The sequence below is a fragment of the Mus pahari genome, chromosome 21, assembly GCF_900095145.1.
Source record: "Mus pahari chromosome 21, PAHARI_EIJ_v1.1, whole genome shotgun sequence".
Classification (NCBI taxonomy): domain Eukaryota; kingdom Metazoa; phylum Chordata; class Mammalia; order Rodentia; family Muridae; genus Mus; species Mus pahari.
Genome location: NC_034610.1, coordinates 135,312 through 159,678, shown reverse-complemented (window position 1 = coordinate 159,678; position 24,367 = coordinate 135,312). Strand labels below are relative to the sequence as shown.

Here is a 24,367-nt window from a genome sequence, read left to right as displayed (position 1 = left end):
GTAGAGAGACTATCTTATGTCTGTATGGATGTGGCACCTGTCAACAGTAAATCTGACGGCCTGTGGCTTAGGGAGCAAATAGGAGGTGAGACATCTGGGAGGAGAGAGAATTCTGGGATAGAGTCAGGAAGATTTGCCCAGAAAGATGTGATGGCAGGATGTAAGTTCAAATAATCAGGTTGGTAGGGCAGTGGTGGTGTGTGCACTTGGGAGGCAGAGGCGGGCGGATTTCTGAGTTCAAGGCCAGCCTGGTCTACAGAATGAATTCCAGGACAGCCAGGGCTANACAGAGAAACCCTGCCTTGAAAAAACCAAAACCAAAACCAAAACAAAACCCAACCAACCAACCAGAACCAAAAAACCCAAAACATGTTACCTAAGTTCTGATCTAGTCAGGGCAGAGCCTAGCTATAAGCCCAAGCATTTGTAAATTTATTTTGAGTCTGAGTCTTAGTTCTGTGAGCATGAGGCTGGGAGGAAGAACCGGGACCTACTGCTATAGATGGTTAATCAGTTTGTGTGTGCAAGCCATAGATAACCTGGACTGTTGTTCCTTGATGGAGAGGGAGTGCTGCCACCCTATTTTTTGAAACTAGGATTCTGACGTACTGCCTGGGCTCGTTGGCCTACAGACACCAGCGGTCTCCCTGTCTCTATCTCCCCAGCGCTGAGATACAAGCACACATGACCCCACCCATGGCTTTTTACACAGATGCTGAGTACCAAACTCAAGTCCGTTGGCTTGTGTGGCCACCACTTCCTGACTGAGCCATCTCCCCAGCCCCCAAAGTTCTCAAATCGTTTGTTCATATATGCGCTAGAATACCCTGGTAAACCCCAAATCTGTGTTATTTCTTTTTTTGGAGAAGGGTTAGGTCCTGGGAGGTAGCTGCCCATTGTAGGATTAGTTACAAAGACAGAAAGCAATCCGTTCTCATTGCCACAGCAGATTTAGTAAGAGTGCCAAGCAAGATGTACACATTCTTCAGAAGACTGGCATGTTTGGACTTTTGGGGGCTGCTTTCTTTCTTAACTTCAGTATGCTCAGATACATAAAGTGACACCCCACCATGCTGGAGAGCAAGACAAAGATGCCATGTCACTGTATCAGCCACAGTCTCTTCCAGTTTCCAGCTCATTAGCAGAAACTACAGCACAGCCAAGATGGATCATAATCACACTAGCATTCAGGTAATAGGAAATGTAAGTCGAAACTCAAAAGAGAGCCTTGCTACAGTGCTTGGGAGAGAACTGTAACCCACGTTGCAATGCATATTCAAAAAGACCTCTGCATCCAAAGAGCTCTGGGTCTTCCAGGAAATCACAGAAGAGTGGCTGTTCAAATTTGGAAACTGTCAGTCATCCAGTGAAAAAAGTAGGGGTGGAGTAGGGTGGTGAAGGGGCTTGAAAGATGAATGCATCTTTGTATAGACACCAGTGCAGATGGCAGGGGCGCCTGGCAAAGGTAAATTGCGACTTAAGTACCCAACACAGCAAAAGAAAGGACTTGCAACCAAAATGAGTTTCAGCTTTTATTAAGAATGTCCAAAGTGAGATCATACTGTTGGAGGTTAGAATTCTCATTGATTACATTCCAAGGGACCACAGATAAAGAATTCCAAGCACTTTAATATTTTTTTTGACAAAACAAGCAAAAGAATGATTAAAAATATTCTTTTGGGGTATAAACGGTGCTCACATTTGAATTTTTGGAGTCCCCCTCCCCCAGGTGTCAGGTGAACACTGGTAGATGTCAAAGACAGAAATCAGGTCTGGCGATCCGCAGCAGACTGTCACCATCTCTGCTTCAGTTAGAAGCTCCTGGGAAATGATTCATGAAGTGCGGTAAACTACCATGCAGTAGGCCTGATTGTCAGTCTCCCTTCCTCTCCCACTGGGCTTCTCCTCTTGGCCAGTGTGCCTGCTGTTTGCAATGACAGGACAAGGCTGGAGCAAAGGGTTCAAGGTGGTGTGCTGAACCCTGGATTTTTCCCAAAGATGCATTAAAAAGGTTTTTTTTTTTTTAAAAAATGAGACTCTGAACAACTTTCAGAGTTTTTGAGTGTTCAAGGAAGGAAGGAATAACAATGGGCTGAAGCCACAGCCAGGCTTTTTTTTTGTACATGGCTTTACAGTAGTAAGCTACTGTGTTTGAGGGAAAAAAGAAAAAAAAAAAATCGCTGGTGTAGTAACACTATGGGTCTGGCCATCTGTCATGAGTCTCTGGGGGAGGGTTTCCTCGCCCTCTGTCTGTCCCATCATGCACCCGGCGATGCTACTGTTGGAGTACATCGCCAGTGATTCCTCAACTAGTTGTGGGCAGTGGGAGCGCGTATCTTTTACAGATGTAATACTGTTCATCTGAGTGGATCCTCAAAAAGAACAACTATGAACTAGAAACTCATAGAGTTTGTGTCTAGAATTTATAAAATTAAACCTGCTCCGACAGGTAATACAGGGAGGCATGCGTGTGACCTCTGCATTCAATGGGAAACCGCGCCTGAGAGCACAGAGCCTTCTCAACAGGCAACGGCGGGGCTCCTTTTAATGCTTCCGGTGTGATGCTCATTAGAACTTTGAAGCACGTCTGTCTCATTTATTTCTACAAGGCCTGGGACACTGGAAGCTGCCAGGACTTCATTCATCATCTTGCCTGTTGACAAAAGGAACAATAACGTCATCACTGGTAAATGGAATCACTTTCCTATTTTTTTATTATTATTCCCCCAAGAAGAGATGGTGTCAACACCAACGAAAATGCCTTGATGCTTGATGATTTTCTGTGCCCAGAACTGCTATGTTTTCTCCAGTAGAGCAGAAATAGTCAAGAGGCAGACCTTCCCAAAAGTCAGCAGATCTAGGCTCCAAGTACACCTCTACCAAGGACTAACACAGCCCGTGCCATTACTGTACCTTAATCCCTTCACATATGTACTGAAAGTATATTGACCTAAATCATATGCCTAAGGTGGCTATCCCAGGCTAACTTCTAATGTGTCCACATATTCCTGTCTACAAATCCCTACAGAACGCAGCCGAGACTGGCCATGTCAACCTTTGCTGATGGATAGGCAGGCTTACAACTCAACCCATGGTTGCTAGGTTTGCACCAAGAAGGAGCTTAATTCAGAGAAGCCTCAACATATATGCTAGCGTAAGGAAATAAAAACTTCACAAATGATAGTATGGTTAAGCGATATGAGTGAAAATTCTGGAATTCTCCCCTCCGTTTTCATATCTTCTGCTATATGACCTTTCCAAACCAAAAAAATAAAAAATAAATAAAAAATTTTAAAAAATCAAGCAAAATGAAAATTAAGTAAAATGCAAGGAACGGGAGGCGTGCAGATGGTGGGTCAAGAGCTTTTATGGCATAGTGCTTGCTTTCTGAAGCCAGCTCCCATATAAGAGTTTGCTGGCTCTTACAACAGGGAACTCAGCTTCCCTGCGGCAGCCAAGTTGGGATTGCACTGGAGGCTGGCAACCAAGGGTTCTCCTTTCCAGGCTAGTTCTTTCTTCTTAGCACTGAATACTGGCAGGATGGCTACTCAGTAACCATCTCTTCTGCATACCTCTGCTAACAGTGTTAGCTTGGCAAAGAATACTCAGAAAGAGAGATCTCCACGAAGAAACTGATGCCAGACACACCTTTGCCCAGCATCCCACAGAGGAAGGCTGAGCCACAACTCCAAGCTCTGATGCTTTAATCGTACAGCCTCAGAGTCCTCTATCGTGTACTCCATGTGTGTGTGCCATGGACCGCCACACAGAATCTCTGCAGCCCCATGGGTATCAAATCCAACAGGAGCAGCTGTGCTTGAAGCCAGCCCACAAAAAAGGAAACTCTCCTGGGAGTCCTGACACATATCTGTAATCCCTGCACCCAGAAGGCTGAGGCAGGAGGACTGAGAGTTTGAGGTGAGTCTGGGCTACAAGTAATATTGTCTCTACCAAACGAGAAGACAAAATGAAACAAAACAAAACAACCTCAGACTGTCTAAACCAGGAAAGCCACAGCTGCGGGGATTCAACACAGAAATGTCTTCCCTTTACATTAACAGCTTGGCTCACGATGAGATTCCGTGAAGAAATTAATTTTCACACGATCAGGGGTTTTTCTTCATGTTACCAGGGTGGCTCACGACTCACCAAGACATCACCTATAATTTCACAGTAAATAAAGAACATGGACCAGAACTAGGGATCACAGACAGACAGAACTTTTCTTAGAGATAAATCTGAGAGGAAGCAGGTCAGCTCAGCCACCACCCTTCTGCAGTAAAGGCTAGTGGAGAGGAATGTGCTCCATAACCAGGTACTCAGCCACCACCCTTCTGCAGTAAAGGCTAGTGGAGAGGAATGTGCTCCATAACCAGGTACAGCTTGATGGAGAACGGGTGTTGAGGAGTCTTCAGTGCCTTACCTAAACAGACCTGGAGGGAGTCATAGTCAGGACCCCCTCCTATCAGAGGAGCAAACAGGTTCCCCGACATCAAATAACCAAGACAAGAGGACACACTTCGGTAGCGTTAGGGACTGAATCTTGGGCTGAGCATGTCTGGCCCCTTAATTCTGTGCCTTTCCTATCAAGGTCCATTCCCCTGACAATGCATGGAAGTGTCACTGCCACCAGATGCCATGATTCAAGGGTGCTGAGAGCCACAAGTAGGCTCAGCCGCTCCCATGCCCACTGTACCCTCCATTACTACATATGTCCAGCGGTAGGGACAGAAGCTAGGTAGCCAGGTCCCCAGGTCAAAGATCCCAGGCAGAAGAGGAAGAACCTAGCAAAGATGTGCCCCACCTTAGGAACATGACTTGCAGGGTGGAGGGGGGAGGGGACCAACAGCGTGGAGAAACAGAAGTGTTTCACCCACGGGAGGATCCTGTGGTCTGATTGGTTTTTCTGTCTTAACTGAAAACCTATTGGCAGGCTGTAACTGTGTATAACTTCAGAGTCATTTCTGAGTTACAGCCATGATGAGAGTGGTCAGAGGGAATCCTATGAGGAGACAAAGCCTACAGAGAGCCCTTTGACCTCTGTGTAACTCTTTCCCTCACCAGAGCTGCCACCAGCCAGCAAAGGTTCGGACCAGAAACCCATACTGCCTCTGTCCTCTGCTTTCCATCAAAGATGAAAGCATGCAATTAAGAAGCCAGGAGGAAAGAAAAACAGTATTCGAGAAGTTTGCTTCAGTACCGAAGATCCTGGGTCAGCAACCAGAGGACCGCAAGAAGGTGATGTATGCGCACTTGGTATGAATGTGCAGCTTCCCAAAAGATGCTCAAACAGAGAGAGGCCCAGTCAGCCTGTCCTAACACGGGGGAAGGGAAGTGCCAGGCCCCCATCGACTCCAGCTGGCAGCCCATATGGGCTCACGATGGCTGGTGCAGAACTGGGATTGCCAGTCTGTACAGATGTGCTCTGGCGATTTTCTCTGTTTTGTTGTTGGATAGTTAAAAATCCTACCTTAGAATGCATGGGAGCATCATCCCACTAGACTGGAATAATAAGACGTCCTATCTTTCCAAATACCAAGGATAAGGATAGTAACAATATCAACAGCATCCACTGCCTAGTGAGGAGGTTTCTTCTACACTGGGAAACACCCAGGGCTCCTCTGTTCAACTGAGGTCACGCTGCTGGCCTGAGATCCACATGGGTATTGCACGTACAGTTACTCAAGGGTAGTCACTAAGCCCCAAATAGCCACTTAAATCTACACTAGGAAAGACCTAGTGTATCAGACCTCAGGAATCATTTTAACCCATAGAAACTGGAGACCTCAACTTCCCCAGGGCACACAAACATTGAGAGACTATGTGATCCCCGAGTTCTTGGTCCCTCAATGCCTCTTATTCATTTAATTTAAAAAAAAACAAAACACTCAAATATTACAAATCCTGAAAAGTTAAGCCATTAAGCATAAATGCTTCATCTAGATAGGCTTCTTGGACTATAATGGATTGAGCGGTTTCCATAAATACTGTAATTTCATGTGCTACTAAGAAGAAGCTGGGCCAGCATTCAGGACCTGCCAGAGTCCCCCAGCTAGCTCATCCACAGACAGGTGGCAGGGGACATGAACTGTGGAGCCAGACACCGGGCAAGCATGCTTGCTTCTCTCTCTCTCCCTCTCTCTCTCTCTCTCTCTTTCTCTCTCTCTCTCCAGTCTCTGAGTAGACCCCTCAGCTGCTGTGAGCATCAAGAGAAAGGTTATGTGGGAAGTGTCCCTCTAAGAGGGGACTGTAAGAAGGCTGGCCATTCTTTCTTTTTTGCCAGCCACGTTCTCAAGCAGCCCTGTGGACAAGAGGCCAGCAAGGAGAGCCATGAGTGAACCTCAAGGCCAAGGCTTTACACGGCCTCTGTCTTGGAAATGTATCCCCACTTCCTTTTTCTCCCTTGGGAGATCTTGGTCAGCAAACCCCCCACTGAGTAACTCTGTCTCCATTGTAAAACCTTCCTCAGAGGCTAATGGTGCCCAGTCCCTAGTTCCCAGGTCTCTGCCCACATCGCCTCCTCAAAAGGAGCAGCCTTGCCTTGCTCGGGACCTGGGCAACAGTGACTGTATTGCCAATGTGCTATCACGTCCTGTCTCTGCCCCCAAACCAAGCCTTCTCCCTCGTCTCCCATCTCCCAGTGCTACCCCTGTCTCTCTGGATCATTCTCCTCAAAGGCGGGTATGGTCAGACACAGGTTGTTATAAATACACCCGTGCTAAAGGAAAGACAAAACAAAACAGTGCTCTTCTCGGTGAGGTTCAGCAAAAGAACTAGAGAGTTTCTGTTAAGCGCTCATACAAAGCTACAGCCCAGCAGAGCCATATGGCCGTTCTGCATCCTGATGCCCTCGACTCTGAGGTTGAAGGCTTGGAGAGAAGATACTAGCAGAGAGAACCCAGGGCAGGCTGAGGCACTGTCTTGCTACCACACAACAGACTACTAGGTCTACAAGATGGGCGTTTAGGCTGCAGGGCTTATGAGAGCAAAGCGCAGGCATGATCTCACTTTCCTTAGGTCTTAGCGTTCAATGGACACCCAATAAATGACCAGTGCAGGACTCAATGCTGGTGAGGTAACGCTAGCCACCCAGGGAGGCTAAAGTCTACCTGCTAACTACTGCTTGAGACTGTGGCCTCCATTCCACCGGCAGCAGAATCACCTCGTGTGCCGAGCAAAGCTGGAGGCTGAGTATTAATGCATGCAACCTGCAGAAGCTTGGGATGGGTTCTCTCCAGACACGGGTTCAAAACCTCATGCTTGTCTCCCTCCCTTTCAATACCCCCTACCACCCTTGGTACTGGGGATTGAACCCAGAACCTTGCATAGTCCTGGGAAACACTGCCACTGAGCGACAGCTCCTGCCACTTGACTTGGGTTTCCAACAGTGGATTGATCACTGTACAGGGGTTGCATGGCAGGACTCTCTCTTCCAAACTTGGGTTTAAATAATCATTTAAGTGGGATGTGCCCTTCTATGCCAAGCCAGAGTGAAGACATTCAGTATTCCTTCAAATAAATGAACCAATCAATTAAAAAAAATCTAGCGATATTAAAAGTTAACTTTAAAAGGTATAGTGTTGTAGGCACGTCATTCTTACACATAATGAATACTCTGGAAAGCAAGGCAATAATGAAGTCTTTAGTGTACTGAGTGTACTGGAAGGAGCCACCAGCATTTTTAAAAATCCTACTGCTAATTCTGTCTCTCTGTCTGTCTCTCCCCATCTCTCTCCCTCTTTCTCTCTCTCCCTCTCCCTCTCTCTCTCTCTCTCTCTCTCTCTCTCTCTCTCTCTCTCTCTCTCTCTCTCTCTCTCTCTCTGAAAAGGAGCCTTTTGAAAAGTGAACAGTTATCCATTCTTTCAGGCTTCAGACTTTCCTATATATCCAGTCTTCAAGAAGCAAAGTCCATCTGCTTCCCCAGCTGTCGCCACAATTTAGCTGCAGAGCCAGCACAGCCAATCACAGGCACAGACGCTACTGCTTTTTAATGGCTGCAGAAACTAATTTGCAAACCGAATTAGTGACAGTGAATTGACAGGGAATGACAGGCCACTCACTTTCCTTAGATGACCAGGGGGAAAGTGACCCTGGGGATAGTCAAAACCAGAACAGCCACCATCGCTCTATGAAACCCCATCTCGGGGTACCAGCGAAACTGGGGGAGTCAGGCTGGACACCTACAGATGCCAGGCTGCCTCCTGTAGGCTCACCTCTGTATTGGGTCTCTTTTCTGCACACATGTGCTTTCTCTCCTTACCCAAAAGCATTTAAAGGAGGGAGCAGGCTGTTTTCAAAGTACCAGTAGGGAGGTAAGTTAGTAATATTTAAAAGAAAAAGATTTTTCTCTTTAGGCATCTGCTGTAGTGTTTAGAGAGGTCGACTCAGAAGTGCCTGACTGGATGGTGGATCTCATCTTCATGTTCACAGAGTTACTGACAGGATCTGGAGCCCACATCTTAGAATGGGCACAGCGCAGAGCTAGCAAATCCAACAGTCAGGGTCATAGCTCCTTAAAAACACAAGGCAGGAAGGACTCCCCAAAGGCACTGGCCATCTGTGACACCCCTCACAACTCACAGTCACAGAGCCTGTGTGGCTTGTCAGTGTAATCCTGATGCCAGCCAAATCCGACACAAGGCTGTTTTCCACAAATAGCTTAACAGGCTGGTGAGATGGCTCAGTGGGTCAAGGCGCCTGCCGCCAAGCCTGCTGATCTAAGTTCAATACCCGGGGCCCCAGATGGTGGGAGGTGTGAACTGGCTCCTGCCTGGAAGCTGTCCTCTGATCTCCACACAATATGGCTGGTGTGCGCTCACATTATTATTAATAAATTAAGTTTTAAAATTTAAAATAGATTTTAACAGGCTCACAAAGAACTCTGGACCTAGTCTAGCTGAATGAATCACTAATCACTGATCTTCTCTTTCTACAACACAGTGCACTCTCAGAGAATTTGTCCACAGCAAGCTAAAAACCACAGACTAGAAGGGAAAATGACTTTCTAAAAAGATGGGTAGTTCCCAGAATCAAATTCCTCAGAAGCCTGGGGCAGGATTGGGAATAAGGAAGTGGATTTCTTCTCAGTATGTGTGGGAGTATCCTGTGTGCTGTATAAGTCTCCCACAAAGACTTTCCCCTGGTGGAGCTGATATAGAATAGAACCTTCTGGAACACACCTCTGGTCATTACCCTCAGGCAGGACACCTGCATTCCACCTAGCTGTCCACGGTCCTGCACATATCCCAAAAGACTTCAGACGTGAGGGTGGGCACATCTTAGATACTAGCAGATCTCAAATGGCAAATCCCACTAGATGATAGCGTAGTTCTCCCACTAAAATAGACAGGCAATGGGGAATAAGGAAAGGCTGTGTGGATAGCTTGGGTGATGGCAGTCAAGAGGGCTGACTCAGCCAGCTGCGAGGTATACTGCCACCCACCCACTCTGCCATCAACTCTGTCCTCATCTGAGCCCCGGCAAAATTATATATGATTATACGCCAAGAGGCAGCTTACAGGAGCTGTGGCCATAAATGTCACAGTCAGTGATGCACAGTACCCAAGCACCAGTTTGCAGTTTGAGCCTGGTTTTAAAGCTGGGGAGAATTCAAGGTGTTAGATGTGTGCTGAACAGCTTGGGTAGAAGGTAGGCATGCCTAGACTCCAAGGACAGCCTGTACCCTCTTGCTCCACAGCTTCCAAGGTAGAATTTTGAAAGCCTCTGGTCTGACATTATATAGTCTACCGGGTTCTGAGCACACCAGAAAGATCAGCATCAGTGAATCTGTTCAAACTGGGATCCAATGTAAGTGTAATCTATTTCCGGGTTACTCGAACTCATGTCAGAAGAGTTGGGCATAGTGGAAGATACCTGTAACGTCAGAGCTGAGGGCATGATGAGGAAGGACATGTGGGTCTCTGGTGCTCCCTGGCCAGCCAGCCTGGTCTACTTGGTGAGTTCTAGGCAAAGACAGCACCATGACTCGACAACAAAAAAGGCCAGTGCCCAGAAGGCTTCCACATCTGGGCATATACGTGCTTTGTGCTACCTGTCTACATTCACAGACCCCCAGAGATCCACAGGGACGCCTCCGTTTCTTGTGAACTCAAGGGGACATTTTCTCAAATGGACCTGATGGCTGACTTTCATTCCAGGTGCTTGCTGTCTTTTCTTTTGTGTGTATGACTGAATCCCTGTAGGAGTATTAGACTCAGTAGTGTGTGTGTGTGTGTGTGTGTGTGTGTGTGTGTGTGTGTGTGTGTGTGAGACAGTCTCCCCAGGGAAGAAGCCCTTGCTGAAGTCACAGTGTGCATTGCCTGCCGGAAAGTTTGATCCACCCATAAATGAGATCAAAGAGGTTTAAAAAAAAAAGCCAGCAAATGACTCCTCTTCCTCTTTAGGCATTCCCTTCGCTTTGGTGGGTTACGGTACACGAGAAAGAAACAGCCACAGCAAGTTCGAGACTTAAGTGATAAATACAGTCTTCTGCATCTGAACTCGGCTGGGAAGCTGATCCTTGGGACTCGGTGGAAGGCTGACACCTTCCCGGGCACTGCCATGGGAGAGGGCTATGGGACAGGCGAAGCTGGATCATAATTCAGTTTAGGGTGGGGTGTTCTCGGCTTAAGTGCCTTGGCTTGGAGACAGGACAGAGGAGAGAAATAAAATCCCAGCAGGTCTCGGGGCAACCTGATTTAGACTCTTTGTTAAAGAGTTTTACAGGGCCAGGAGGTTATGTTTTGAGATATAGCTGGTTTACGAATTTACAACAGAATAAAACTCTGTCTTCCTTTTTTATATCTTCAAAAGAAACTGTTACTCCCCGCTCCGGCCACTTGGCACCGAACCATCCAAAGTCCCTGGGGAAATGCTCCCTGTTCTTCTGATGTTCCTTTTAAACATGTACCCCTTTTCCTTAAATAACGGAGGGATTTGTGAGCCTTTATTAAACCTGCTGTAGTTAAGCCAGCAGGAAGGAGGGGCAGAGAGGAGACCCGGACTGCTTTGTGTGAGCTGGATCCAGACTGCAGCAGGCTATTCTCTCGACCTTAGGTGGCCATCCCTGAGCCCCAACCCAGGAACACATATGCCTGTAGGTTTCTTGTCTCCCAGTTCATACTGTGGGTAGCAGGTGGAGCTAAACTTTTCAGTGACATTTCAAAAAGGGACTCTAAGGGGTGATAAGTCACAGATGGGACTAGTCTTCAGATTGTAGATTAAGTGGGAGGGAACTATATATTCTGCCAGGATATAGCATGAGACTGAATCAGTGAAGGGCTTCTTGGCACCCACGAATAAGTGCTGGTCTGAGCTGCCAGAGAAGCAGCTCAACTGAGGAAATCAGCTCTAGTATTTCTCATTGCCTACCCCTCAACCTCCCAAAAATGGTGTCAAAACTTTTGGAATGGTGACAAGCTAGATTTATCCTTGTTTACGGAGTTCACCCTTTGGAATTCTTACTAGGAGACCTAACAGGGTGGTTTGGGGAACATGTCTACGATCTGTGTGGGAGTTGGACTTATACAGACACCCAGCGGGGACTCTAGGAGTCAGCGCCTGGGGTGATGACTCGGGAGAAGTATGCCATCCCTAGCAGTAATGGACACAGCTAGAGTTCACAGGGACAGGAACTCTGTAGCCACCTGCCTCCGTGTGGTTTGTATTATACCCAACACAGACACTTCTTTAAGGATCACATCCATAGATGGTGGGTGCTTGTGTGGACCAAAGGATGCAAATAAAACACCATGCCTACTGGCTCGTTTCTTATCTGAAGGAGAGAAAGGAAGGCTGAGACAAGAGCTTAGCTTTGGCTGTATGTTGAGTCTTTTTAAAAAAAATAATCAAATTCTCACCCGTATTTCAAAGTAATCATTTAGTAGTTATCTCCATGAGTTATTCTCTATTTTTGGTTTATCCCAAATGTGTTGCAGGCTACTAACATCTCTGGTACTTCTTAATTGGCATAGACAATTTTTATAATTAAGAAACAATCCAGCAGTGACAGTGGACTATGGAGACACCTACCCACTGCTCACCTACATGGTTGTATCTTCAATTAGCTTTCACTTGAGCTACTTAAGCAGCTGGCCAGAGCTTTGCCCTCACCTTGTTACACTGTAACTGCTACGGAGCCACTGCTCATAAGACACATATATCATCAGTGTGTTTTTCCAGGAGCAGGTGGTTTTGACCCAGCCAGAAAGGCCCCTTTTGGACTTTTTTTCCCCTTCCTGATAAAACATCCCAGATTTCAATTAAAAAAAAAAAATCCTCTTGCCCACCCTATCTGCTTATTTTAAGTTCTAGTCTATGCATATCCAGCCTCAAAGTGAATCCGCCCTTCGAGGTAGCCCATAGCTGGGAGGGGTCTTGAGTCATTTGTGAGTTCAGCTACAACAATAAAGTCTACACTGCACGTCTATTCCACACAATAACTCCGAAAGGACTCTGTAGCAGTCCTTCTCATATTTGGTGTGCTCTCTTGACCACAGAGAAAGAGGGCCTAAGAGGTGTACCGATCAGTCAGAGAGGGGTTCCCAGATGAGACCTGGTTCTAGTCAGCAGGAACCGTGCTCTTTCCTCTGTACACAATCACTGTGAGCTCACGACTGGTGTAGAGAGCAAGACAGATGACTGAGACCAGGCAGGACTGGAGGGCTGAGCCGGGGACAGGTGCTTTAGAGAATGTGGGCTCTAGGAGAGTCCCTCCTCTCCCATGGCAACCCCATCTTTGGGTAAGAAGGACGGGGCACATGCTGACCAGTGCAGCCTGTCTCACAGGGATAGCAGGTGCCTGAGAATATGCTAAGAACCAAGTTCCCATGGCTCCCTCCAAGCCTCGTTCAAAGGGACAAGGACAAACGGGTCACTAGTCCTGGACACATAGGCACCAGCCAATGAATGCCAGGAACTTCAGCATCATTTATCTTAGTGACACGTGCCTTTGGCTTCCACCCAAAAGCTGATGGAAGGGCTTTTAAGTTTATAATAAACAACTTAAAACTTAAAATCTTAAATAGAGCCGGTTGCCTATCCTAACCTGCCTACTTGAAAACAAACAAAACTAACAAACAAAAGCCAGTTCATTTTGTCCAATTCAGCACATTTTTTTTCCTTCTGTGGCCAGCAGAGGAGATATGCAAATCAGGCCTGCTAGCCTCAGCCAGGGACCTCTCTTTGAGGCCCTTTATCTCCATCAAGCCCCTCCCTGAGGGGCTGCTATACAGCATCTGATCCACACTGGCAGTGGATGAGCCTGATGAACAGGAACACAGAGCTCTCTCTCCCACTGCTCTTCACCCTTGGTCTAACTTACAGTCGGATACCCACTTTCTCTTTCAAATAAATGATAAGCAGGTCACACAGAATAGATCTGAGGTCATTCTGCTTGAGCCTTCAGAATTTCTTGAGGGCACTAGGTGGAAGGGAGAGAGGGTTCACCTTTGGCCCTATCCCAGCGCTTCAGGACATCTGGCCTGAGGTCATGCTTCCTTGGGCTTGACTTCCTCCCTCTAACCCAGGCAGGCCATGGCTTCTAACGATGGCACACTCTAAGGCAATGACTCTGAGGTCATGTTTCCTTGGGCTTGTCTTCCTCCCTCTAACCCAGGCAGGCCATGGCTTCTAACGATGGCATACTCTAAGGCAATGACCAGGCCAGGCACCTGCTAAGATCAGGACTAAGGGCTGCCTGAGGTGCCCTCTCCCCTGGGCTGATACTGATCCGTTACTGGGTAGGTGGAGTGGGCCAGCCTGGTTGCATCGATGCCCTCTAGGCCTCCCCCAACCACTGCCACAAACTGAGCAATTTTCTCAGTTCCTTACCGACAGTATCAGAGCACCTTTCTCTTTTATCAGTGAATTAGCCTTTCAAAAAGTCTTCCTGCAAGGAATCCGTTCTTAGTAACCCAGCAATGGGTCCATTGGGTTCCATTTTTACAACTGGTGACTCAATCGTTTATTTATTGACTTATTGGTATGCGTGTCCGAGTGTGGTTGGAGGTCAGAAGTCGACTTTGGTTATCACTCCTCAGGCCCCGTCTACCTTGTGTTTTGAGACAGACTTTCCTATCTGGCTAGGCTACCTCACCGAGAGCTCTGGGGATCTGCTCGCCTCGGCTTCCCCAGCACGGATTACAAATGTGTGCTATGACACTTGACTTTTTTTCTCATGGGTTCGAAGGATGAGACTCAAGTCCTCAAGCCCGCACAAGAAGCACTTGACTGACAGAACCGTCTCCCCAACTCTGAAGTAGTTCCTTATCTTCTCTGATACGGCGTCTGACAGTGTATCCAAGGCTGACTTTGAATTCGAAATCCTCCTGCCTCTGCCACCCTTTTGTTGGGATTACAGATGCGTGCCACCATGCTCACCTTTTGGACTTAAACTCTTTTGGACTTTTTGTTAGAAACAAAACATTCACTGGTTCAGTCTTCTAGGAAGCTTTCCCTCTGATCCAAGGTCAAATATTAAAATCCTCTTCTGTTTGCCTGTTCTGAATTTGCAGAGAGCTGCAGGCTGATCTGGAAGTTTCTGTCATCTTTCAAGTCCAGAACAGTGCTGACCACAAAGTCCATCTCTGTACCTTTGCTTTCCTCCAGTTCTACCTCCCTCGGACTCACGCTGGAGCCCCTGGCTAGCTCAGGACTCCAGACACCTGCGCCTCTGCCCTCCTCCCCTGTGTTTCAACCTACACTAGAATGTCCCTTTGTACAGACACCTTATCTTAAGCTCTTAAGTCTGCTGTCTTGCTGGCTCTCTGCAGCTCTCTCTGTGTGACTCTCTGACATCCATCTTGGACTGTGGCCTCTCTTCTGCTCATGTCAGAATTAGCCCATAGAGAGCTCATGCTGGCTCACATCCTTCCTTTTTCTTGCCATTATGAGTCACAGCTTTTTACTAACAGAGTTATTCTACTGACCTTATCACCAGTGTGTCTGCCTCTCTCTAGGAAAACTGCTACATTCATCTCTGAGCTTAGAAACATTGCCAGGAGGAGGGCACAGTCAGACACAGAGTCATGGCAACAAGCTAACGCAAAACCGGAAAGATGAAAGGCCTGGCTCTGGAGCCTCCAGTTCCTGAGAGCTCACCTTCCTGCTAGTTAGTTTTGTGTCAGGCAAACAGAATTCTCCGTTTTAGGAAAGGAAACTGTCCAGATTTGGGATTCCAAGTGGTTTAACTTTGTCTGCCTTCACCTTATCCTACAATTCCCTACACTGTGCAATTCTGCATGGTTTAAAACTAGGCGATCAGCTCACACACAGCCATAGGCCAGGCTCTGTATCCACGATGAGATGGAGAAAGAACACTTCAACAGTTAGCAAAAGTGCTAGGAGAAATTACAAAGATTTATAAAACTGAGATAGATGCCTCTTGGTTGAAATTTTGGTAAGTAAGCAGGAGAGAGGTCCTTAGCAGGGTGAACTGTGTTGGGCATGTGTGTTTGGAGGGGGTGGGGGGGTATTGCATGGATGTAGTCTTTAACAGACCTCCTCACCACCCAGAACACAGAGCGGGTGGTGACTCCCATTTTGAATAAGTCATGGGTTTTGAACGGACTGGCCAATGTGTCCCGGATTGTGACCCCTTGTGGGAGCAATTGTGCCAAATACCTGTAAAACGGTGGCACCTGGGCTCATGAGCCATGGAAAATGTATCACTTATGTGCATATTTGGAGACTTTCCTAAATATACTATAATGACATATACTAAGTACACACACTGAACAAATGCCACACACGTGTGGGAAATGTAGTTTTAAGGGACCGTGGAACCTCCGCAGATATGCTCAGAGTCCCCTTCACACCTACAGTTACTCAATAAGAGTCTGGACAAATACTGAAGGTCTATTTTTAAAACGCTGCACTTGATCCTCATCGTTTCTGGATAAACCAGAACTACCCAGTCAATAAAAACAGCTTCATTCTGGTCAAGGTAAGTTTCTTGGAAATCAGACCTGTATCTGGGATATAGCACAAACAGGAATGGTTTGTGCAAGCAGAATAGTGGAGTGGATTTAAATATAATTTTCATACTTTAGAAAGTTATAGAGATCAATGGCTTGGCAGCTGGCTGAAAAGACTCCACATTTTAAAAATCTGGAGGTGCATCTGTTAGCAGTTTCGAGTTCCTATCACAGATTGCCAGTTTGGTGCTAGCAAGCTGTCTTCCAATTAATGTTCCAGAAAACATTTATTTCAAGACTTATAGAAGGAGAGCCAAATTTTCTGATATGTGAAACATCATCATTACTTCTGCCTTTTGTGAATCTTCTGCATTCAGGGTTAATAAGTAATGTGTCTTAAAGATGTTCTGTTTGCCTTTCTGACTCCAGAATCATCAAGGCATAAAACACACTTAATCTTGCATAGCCTCATGGATAACATCATTAAAATATTTAAAGACAGGATGGAGCGATGGCTACACAGGTGAAGGTAGACAGGGTGAACAGGCTGGGAGGCCTGAGTCTGGTCCCCAGAACTCGAGTAAAATGCGAAGCTGCGATCTGACACACATGTGTACACACACATACTACCATTACCACCATTATCAAGAAGAATATTTTAGAAGATGTTTAAAACCACTATCATGATGTATGCAACACTCCCTTCCCCAATCCACAGTTCCTTGTCTTCTGCCTATAAATGCTCAACACCCCCTCCCCAAGAGGTCTATTTAGCTGCCTCCCTCCCCTCACAGACAGGCCCCCTGTGCAATTCCTTCCCTACAGTCTTCAAATGTCTACAGTCTACTGAGGGCATCCTTCCCGGTGAAGCTTTGGGACAGGATGCTCTTCGCAGACGATGGTGGTACACACAGCAGCGCCCACAGTGTCTATGCCTCCCTAATATTTGCCACCACTGTCCTCTTTATTTCTCTAGTACCTAGAAATGCCAGGCTACTAGACTATTTGTTAAGTGTGCAAGAGACTGAATGAGGCCGGAGCCGAACTGATGACCAATGCGTGCTCATACTTCAGAGTCAGACAATGAATAAAAATCTTGAAAATGTACAGTCAGGTATTGATTTCTCTTGAAACTGAAAAAAGCGGTATCAATGTATCAATGTCTGATACTCAGACCCATCCCATCCTAAGATTTTGGGTTGCAGATCACCACCTGTAAGCTTTGCAGACGTGCGAATCAAGCCACAGCCAACCACCTGTCAGCTACAGAAGCAGAGAGCATCCTGCCCTGCTCAGAGGCTGGCAGGCAGTGCTGCACTCCGAACTTCCTTGGGTAAGAAAGGGACAACCCGGCAGAGAGTTATGCAATATGTAGGTATTCGAGGACCTGCGATTACTAGAACATTCCTGGAGGGGTGAAACAGAGAAACTGAGGCTCACGGGCACACGCTGGCCTAGTTCCCTGACATGGGGATGAAGGGAAGCCCTCACACGGGCTGTCACATGTCAGCACAGAGCTGTGGGAGCAGCGGGTGGGAGGTGGAGGCAGAGCTGGCCATCGCGCTCTGGGACTGTCAGTGGTCTGATATTCATAGCTCTGAGCTATGAAACTGTGGTTGTGCAGAGCAGGGTTTGGGCGGTCCAGAACCCTGGGGATTTCTGTGGGGTTTGCCTGTGTTGAAGTTGGGGGTCTGTTGTCATGGGGACAGAATGGACATTACATCCTTTTTGCTTCCTTTTGAGCCTCAGGTTTGGAGCTGCATGGGTTCTGGTGACTCTATGAGGACTAATGTCCACACATATGCTTGAGCCACGTGGTTGGTGTGCCAGACCTGTCTGTCAAAGGAAGACTCCTCTACAACTACCTCAGGTCGCCCTGGTAGGACACTCTTGAATTCTGGTGCCAAAAGACTCTTCTGACAGAGCACCATTAGTTGACAACACTGTGGGGAGCCTGCACATAGGTGGTAGGGACTGACTTATAGCCCATGTGATACGGCAATCTGCAAAATAAACGGGTTTCCTTTCTCTTCCCATTTCTGTGAGATGTTAAAGCGTTAAGTATGTGAAAAATAAGCTCGAGTGTATAGTGATCTAAGGCAGTTGGAGGGCCAGAACTTGACAACCAATCTGACAGTAGCCTAGGGGACCAGTTTCTATCATGATTAGGTTAGCCTTAACAATGAACAGCACTGTTCTCTGGGCTTGGGTCCCGATGTAATGTGACGAGCTGCTGCCTCAAGCTCCTGCCACTGTGAGTTCCCTGTCACAGTGGACTTACAGTAATGGGGAAAGAAACGGATATACTTGGCTTTCAAAGCTCTTTGTGCTCTATCCTACCTTTGAACCCAAAATTCGCTATGGTATCTGATACAGCAGCAAGCTCCCTCCCTCCCGGCCTCTGGCTGTTGGGAGAGAGGAAGATAATATGGTGGTACCATGGCATGAGGACTCACAATAGATGCTGTTCATTGGGACACAGGCAGAATGATAAGAAGTTGCCCACCTTGGTTCCCTCCTCTGAATGGTTCTTTCCTCTAAAGCCATTGCTACTAAACACATCTATGCCCTCTACCCTATGAGAAAACTGCTAATTAAGGCTGAAGTCTACCTTTGTCCAGATAGTCTTCTGTGCGTGATGGAAGAATCCCTTCATTAGCAGGGCTTCTCCTCTGACTTTGTCTGGGGAATTCAAAATCCCTACATAAACCTTTACCTAAGGAATGTCATGTAGTCTTAGTGTACAGGATCAACTTCCTTTCTCCTGATAAGAACCTGCTCAGCTAGCACCTGGCATTCCTGAATGCTTCCCCATGCTAAGGAGGCATTTCGTTGTCCTAAGCCTTTAGACAATGACCTTTGCCCATCTTGGATATTCTTCCCCTCAGTCCCCCATGGGAATTCCATGGATGAAAGACCTCCCTCCCCAAACACAAACACACACAATCTTGCCAGAGTTTTCCTTTAGATGGTCAATGGAGTCTTCTGGTGAAGTGAGGGATACATTACCAAATGTGCACTAACAGGTTCATAAACACAGACAACCTAAACTGTAACGGGACGTAAGCGGTTCGTAGAGGTCATGATCATTTCCAGCTGAGAAAATGAGGCACGGTCATCTTAAACAGGAGTTCCTTGGAGAAATACAGGAAGTGCTTAGAACTTTCCAGAATAATGTCATTTTGTAAGTGTCCTCGGTGCTAAACACAAGAACACAGACTGTTTCTAACAGCTGGCTTCCTGATGTCAGACACTGAACACTGGAAACAGGTCTGGGATCCAATGGGTTCACTTCCATTTTTGCTCCTCCAGAATCCTGAAGACTGGCATATATACAACCCTCAATGCAGTGGTATGGCAGATAATTGCCTTTGAATTGGAAGCCATGGTCCTATCAAACGACCTTTGCTCTACATTTCAGGTAAAACAGACTTGCTACTGTTTTCATCCAACAACAAAAATCAACTTTCTTAATTATGTTGGAAGAATGTCAGTGTTTCCAAATGAGGAAGACAATTAAGCAGAACATAATTTGGAAAAACAGTTGGTGTTGAAGGAGAAAAAGGATCTGTACTAAATGTTCACCGGCACCACAAAGTGAAGCAACAGCCACACACTCCTTGGGTTCCTAAAATTAGAATAGGCAGTTCCTTGTAAATCAAATAATCAATCAAAAAAAAAAAAAAAACCCAAAAACCAACCAAACAAAAAACCCATACTCCAGGGTTGCATATGGATCCTTAACTGACTACAGGACTAAAGTTCAGTCATGAAAATTAACTTGGGGGGGTTGGAGGTGGGGTCACTGGAGAGATAGCTCAGTGGTTAAGAACACTCACTACTCTTCCAGAGGTACTGAGTTCAATTCCCAGCAACCACACAGTGGCTCACAACCACCTGTAATGGGGCCTGGTGCCCTATTCTGGTGTGTCTGAAGATAGCAACAATGTACTCACATACATAAAATAAATAAATTTTAAAAAATTAACTTGGGGGCTGGGAAGATGGCTCAGTGGGGAAGGCACCAGTTATGCAAGCATGAGAACCTGAGTGTGGATTCCCACCATCCATGTAAAAATCTGGCATGGTGGCCCACAGATCTCTACCCCGAGTGCTGAGGTATGGAGACAGGCAGACCCTAGAGGCTTGCCGGCCATCCTACACAAAACTGTGAGCTACAATAGTGATAGACTCTGCCTCAAAAAAAAAAAAAAAAAAAAAATCCACCACACAGTTAACCACTGGCTCCACAGGCGCAACTTGGGCAAGTGCGCGCACACACACACACACACACACACACACACCACGCACGCACACATTCATATACCCCTACCTAACTCAGAATGAAACAGGTAAGTTGTCTACAATGAACATGAAATGGGAGGTACAATGTAGAGAAATGGAGCAGTCAACACAAATTTTCAGAACCACAACTGCCCTTGAAATACAAATCTGAGCTGGGCGTGGTGGTGCACCTCTTTAATCCCAGCACTCAGAAGGCAGAGGCTGGTGGATCTCTGAGTTTGAAACCAGCCTAGGCTATTTGGTGTGTTCTAGAACACAAACTAAATAAAATAATTTTATTTTTTCAAAAAAATAAAAATAAATAATCCACATATGTATATAGGTGTATATATAAACATGCACACACACATATATCATATATATATATATATATATATATATATATATATATATACACACACATAGATACATAGATACATACATAGATACATACATACATACTGATATGGTGGTGGTGGCCCTGTTTGATTTCACGTCTTGTGCAGATGCTAAATACAGAAGAGCATCAAATGCTAAGGGCCCCTCCACAGGGGCGCTTACAGACAAAATGTTGATGGGAAGAAGATCGTTATGGATTACAACTTCAAGAGTATTTTCCCCATACAATTACCCTCTCTCATATACTGGGCAAGTGTCCTAAGTTAGAATCCACAAGATTAAAAACAAAATAAACAACCCCCCCAAACCCTATAACATATATGAATGTAAATCTCCTGAGTTAGAATCCTCAAAATTAAAAACAAAACAAAAACCCTATAATATATATGAATGAAAATGTTATAATGGAATTTACTATTCTGTTTGCTGGTTAATTACTATTTTTAAAATAGAGGCAAAAATGGAAAGCAAAACACTTTTTATCTTCTATTAAAAAAAAAACCTAAGATGAAAGCATTGGGCAGGGGCTGGGGCTCTGGCTCACTCTGTAGAGTGTTTGCTTAGAATGCATGAAGCCTGGGTTTCAATCCCCAACACCACACAAACCAGGTCAGGCCAGGCATGGTAGCCGATACCTGCGATTCCAGCATTTGGAAGGCAGAGGCAGAAGGATCAGAAACTCAAAGGCACCCTAACCTATACTGCAAGTTTAGAGACAGCCTGGGCTACGTGATCCTGTCTCAACAAAACACAAAGCTGAGTAGGGACATACTCTTCCTACCTGCTCCCCCTATAGCCTAGTCTTTAACCACTTCTCTTCCCTATAGGTGTAACTCTTACCTCAGGAGAATTCTAGGAAACCCATTACATTTCAGAATTCTTACTGTTTTTCCATACCCATTTCAATGATAAAAGATGTGTTTTCTTCCTCATTGGAAGCAATATCATCCTGGAAAGAAAGGATTTTACCAGGATAGAGTTAGCTCTGTTCTTGCACTGTTGGACAGAAGGTGAAAACCTACAGGACAGTTAGCTAGCTGATGGGGCAGGTGACAGGAGTGCCCAGAAGTAAGTCTCAGTGCAACTAAGACAATATGTTTATTAATAGGAAGCCCTGTGTTTAGAGGAATTAGTCCTTATTAGCCTGTGTAAAACTGCCTCATGAGTGCTATCGTGCATTTGTTTGGGGAAAAAAAAAAAGCAGAATGGGAAAGGCTATATAACTGATACTGATACATGCAGGTACAACGAACAGGAAGTGAGCCTGCGGTACCTTCACATGAGCATATCAGCCACCTCCAAAGGGCTGTGTCACAGACCTACAGCAACAGGCCAGACAGCATACGCATTTTTTCAATATATATTTTACAACAGATTTTGCTAATTTTTTCTATGCGTTGCCTATCTTAGTTGCCAGACATATTTTAGAATTTAAATTTTTCTGTTCCAGGGCCATTACCAATAGGATAAGTTGGGGAGGGGGATCTTCCATCTCTGTGGAAATGTTAAGGGACATGAGTAGCTTAACCCCTTGATTTCAATTCAGCAAATTCTCAGAGATACCGTCCTGGCCCGGCATTCTGGGCACTGGGCAGTTGGCTCAGTAGTGAAGAGCAGTGGCTGTTCTTCCAGATTTGGTGCTCTCTTCTGGTCTCCATGGGCACCAGGCATACGTGTGGTATACGGCATACACGCAGGCAGAACACTCATATACATGAAATGGATAGATAGATAGATAGATAGATAGATAGATAGATAATAGATAAGATAGACAGATAGATGATAGATAAGATAGATGGATAGATAGATAGATGGTAAATAAGATATAAAGATAAGATAGATAGATGGTAGGTAGGTAGGAAGATAGGTAGATAGATAGATAGATAGATAGATAGATAGATAGATAGATAGATAGATAGATAATAGACAAATAGAAATTAGGAGATGAAATCAGTAAGTAAACTAGAGAAATATCAACCACATAATTCCTCAGCTGATAAGGGATCTAAAACCATCAGTGGAAGGAAATGAGATAGCAGAATATCAAGACCACACTTCTCTAACAATGGTTTCGGTCACAAAGACTAAAAGAATATTTAATATGTGTATAGTGGAGTGCTATGCTCACTCAGCCATGCCCTCATCATCTTGGTTCTAGGCTACTATTACTGTTGGCATAACTGCATGCCAGGACTCACATGACTTCTGTAACGATGAGATCAAATGTGTAAGTTAATTTTTTTATACTACTTCTCACAATTTGAGTAATTGAGAGTGTGATGGTTGAATGAAAGTGGCCCCCATGGCGGCAGTATTGGAGATGTGGCCTTACTGAAGTAGGTATGGCCTAGTCAAAAGAAAGGTGTCCCTGGGGTCGGGGGAGGCTTTGTGGTTTCAGAAGCACAAGACAGGTTCAGTGTCATGCCTGTTAGCTCCTTCTCCAACACCATGTCTGCCAGCCATGATGACGACAGACCAGACTGACCTCCGAACTGTAAGCCAGACTCTATTAAATGCTTTCCTTTGTAAGAGTTGACACGGTCCTAACTAACACAGTCATGTATAGTTATTTCTGGTTATACTTTTAACTTATACCAGGGCCTAGTGTTAGCACATTCTTGTATCCTAAACTCGGTCATCAAAATGTTACCAAAGACTTATAGCAAACACAGGCCCCTGCCACCGGTCATTTGCCTGATTCCTCATTTAAAAGATGCTGAGTATAAATGTCTTCCACTGAAATTTTTTAAAGATGTGCTTTACATTTAAATTACCTACTGAATCACAAATGCCAGATTTTGGAAGCAGTGCCCCAACTGTCACACACAGCTGTCAAGTGCAGCTCAAAGGAAGGTGCGGGATGACAAAGGCAAAGCCTTGTTCCTTAAGATGCAGAGGGCACAGGGCTCTTGGGAGGTGGGATGCTGGCTAAGAGATGTCAGCCGGAGAGAAGTGAGCCTGCACACAGAGGCCAGCCTGAGTATAGGCGAGGCTTTCCATTCTCGATAAAATCTATAGAACTAAACTAAGCTAAGCCCTTAGCTGTCAGCCCCGCGGAAGCTGAAAAATGCCCTCTGAAGGAACCCACTGGCCATCCTTAGAAAGGGGGAAACATCACACTCCACGAGTTTGTTAGGCTTCACTGACCTTGAGTGAGAACATCACACTGCCACTTTCCCAAGTCCCTGTCACTAGGAACCTGCCAGAAGTGATGGACTGCTATTCTTACATATATACGTGATCAGCAGGTACATACAGAGTCCAGACACAGGTAGGATTCTGCATCTTACCTCAAGCTGCTAACATGAATCCACGAATCTTAGGCTGAGGTATACAAGAAAGTTGGGAAGTGATCTACATGTCTCAGAAGGGATTGAAGTGTACAATATTTTAATTAGCAAGATAAAGTGTCTGTCTGCAGGCTGGGGACTAGGGTACGATCACTTGCAATCCCGGCAACTCCGGCACTATCACAGTGGGATGGGAGGTGGAGCTGGATGGCTCCTGACCAGCCCACCTAGAGTGTGCAATGCATCAAAAACACTGAGAGACCCCCCTGCACAAGAATGAAGGAGAGAACCAGGCCAACACATGTCTCATGGAGTGTCTACACCCACACTTACACATAAGGGCACGCGCGTGCGTGCACACACACACACAGACACACACACACACACACACACACACACACAAATAACAGATATTTTCAAAACTGCACACAAAGCAAGCCCACTTGTAGACCAAGAAATAAGACTGACAGGCATATAAAC

At 45.8% G+C, this 24,367-nt stretch overlaps 1 protein-coding gene across 1 annotated transcript in view; it reads right to left on the bottom strand.

Moving 5' to 3' along the window:
• Positions 1-1,519: 1,519 nt before the first annotated feature.
• Positions 1,520-24,367, bottom strand: part of Scaf8 (SR-related CTD associated factor 8) — a 143,968-nt gene continuing 121,120 nt past the window's right edge. Inside the window, exon 21 of the mRNA XM_029532813.1 lies at positions 1,520-2,653. The gene's annotated coding sequence lies outside the window, so the exon portion shown is untranslated. The remainder of the gene's footprint in view (positions 2,654-24,367) is intronic.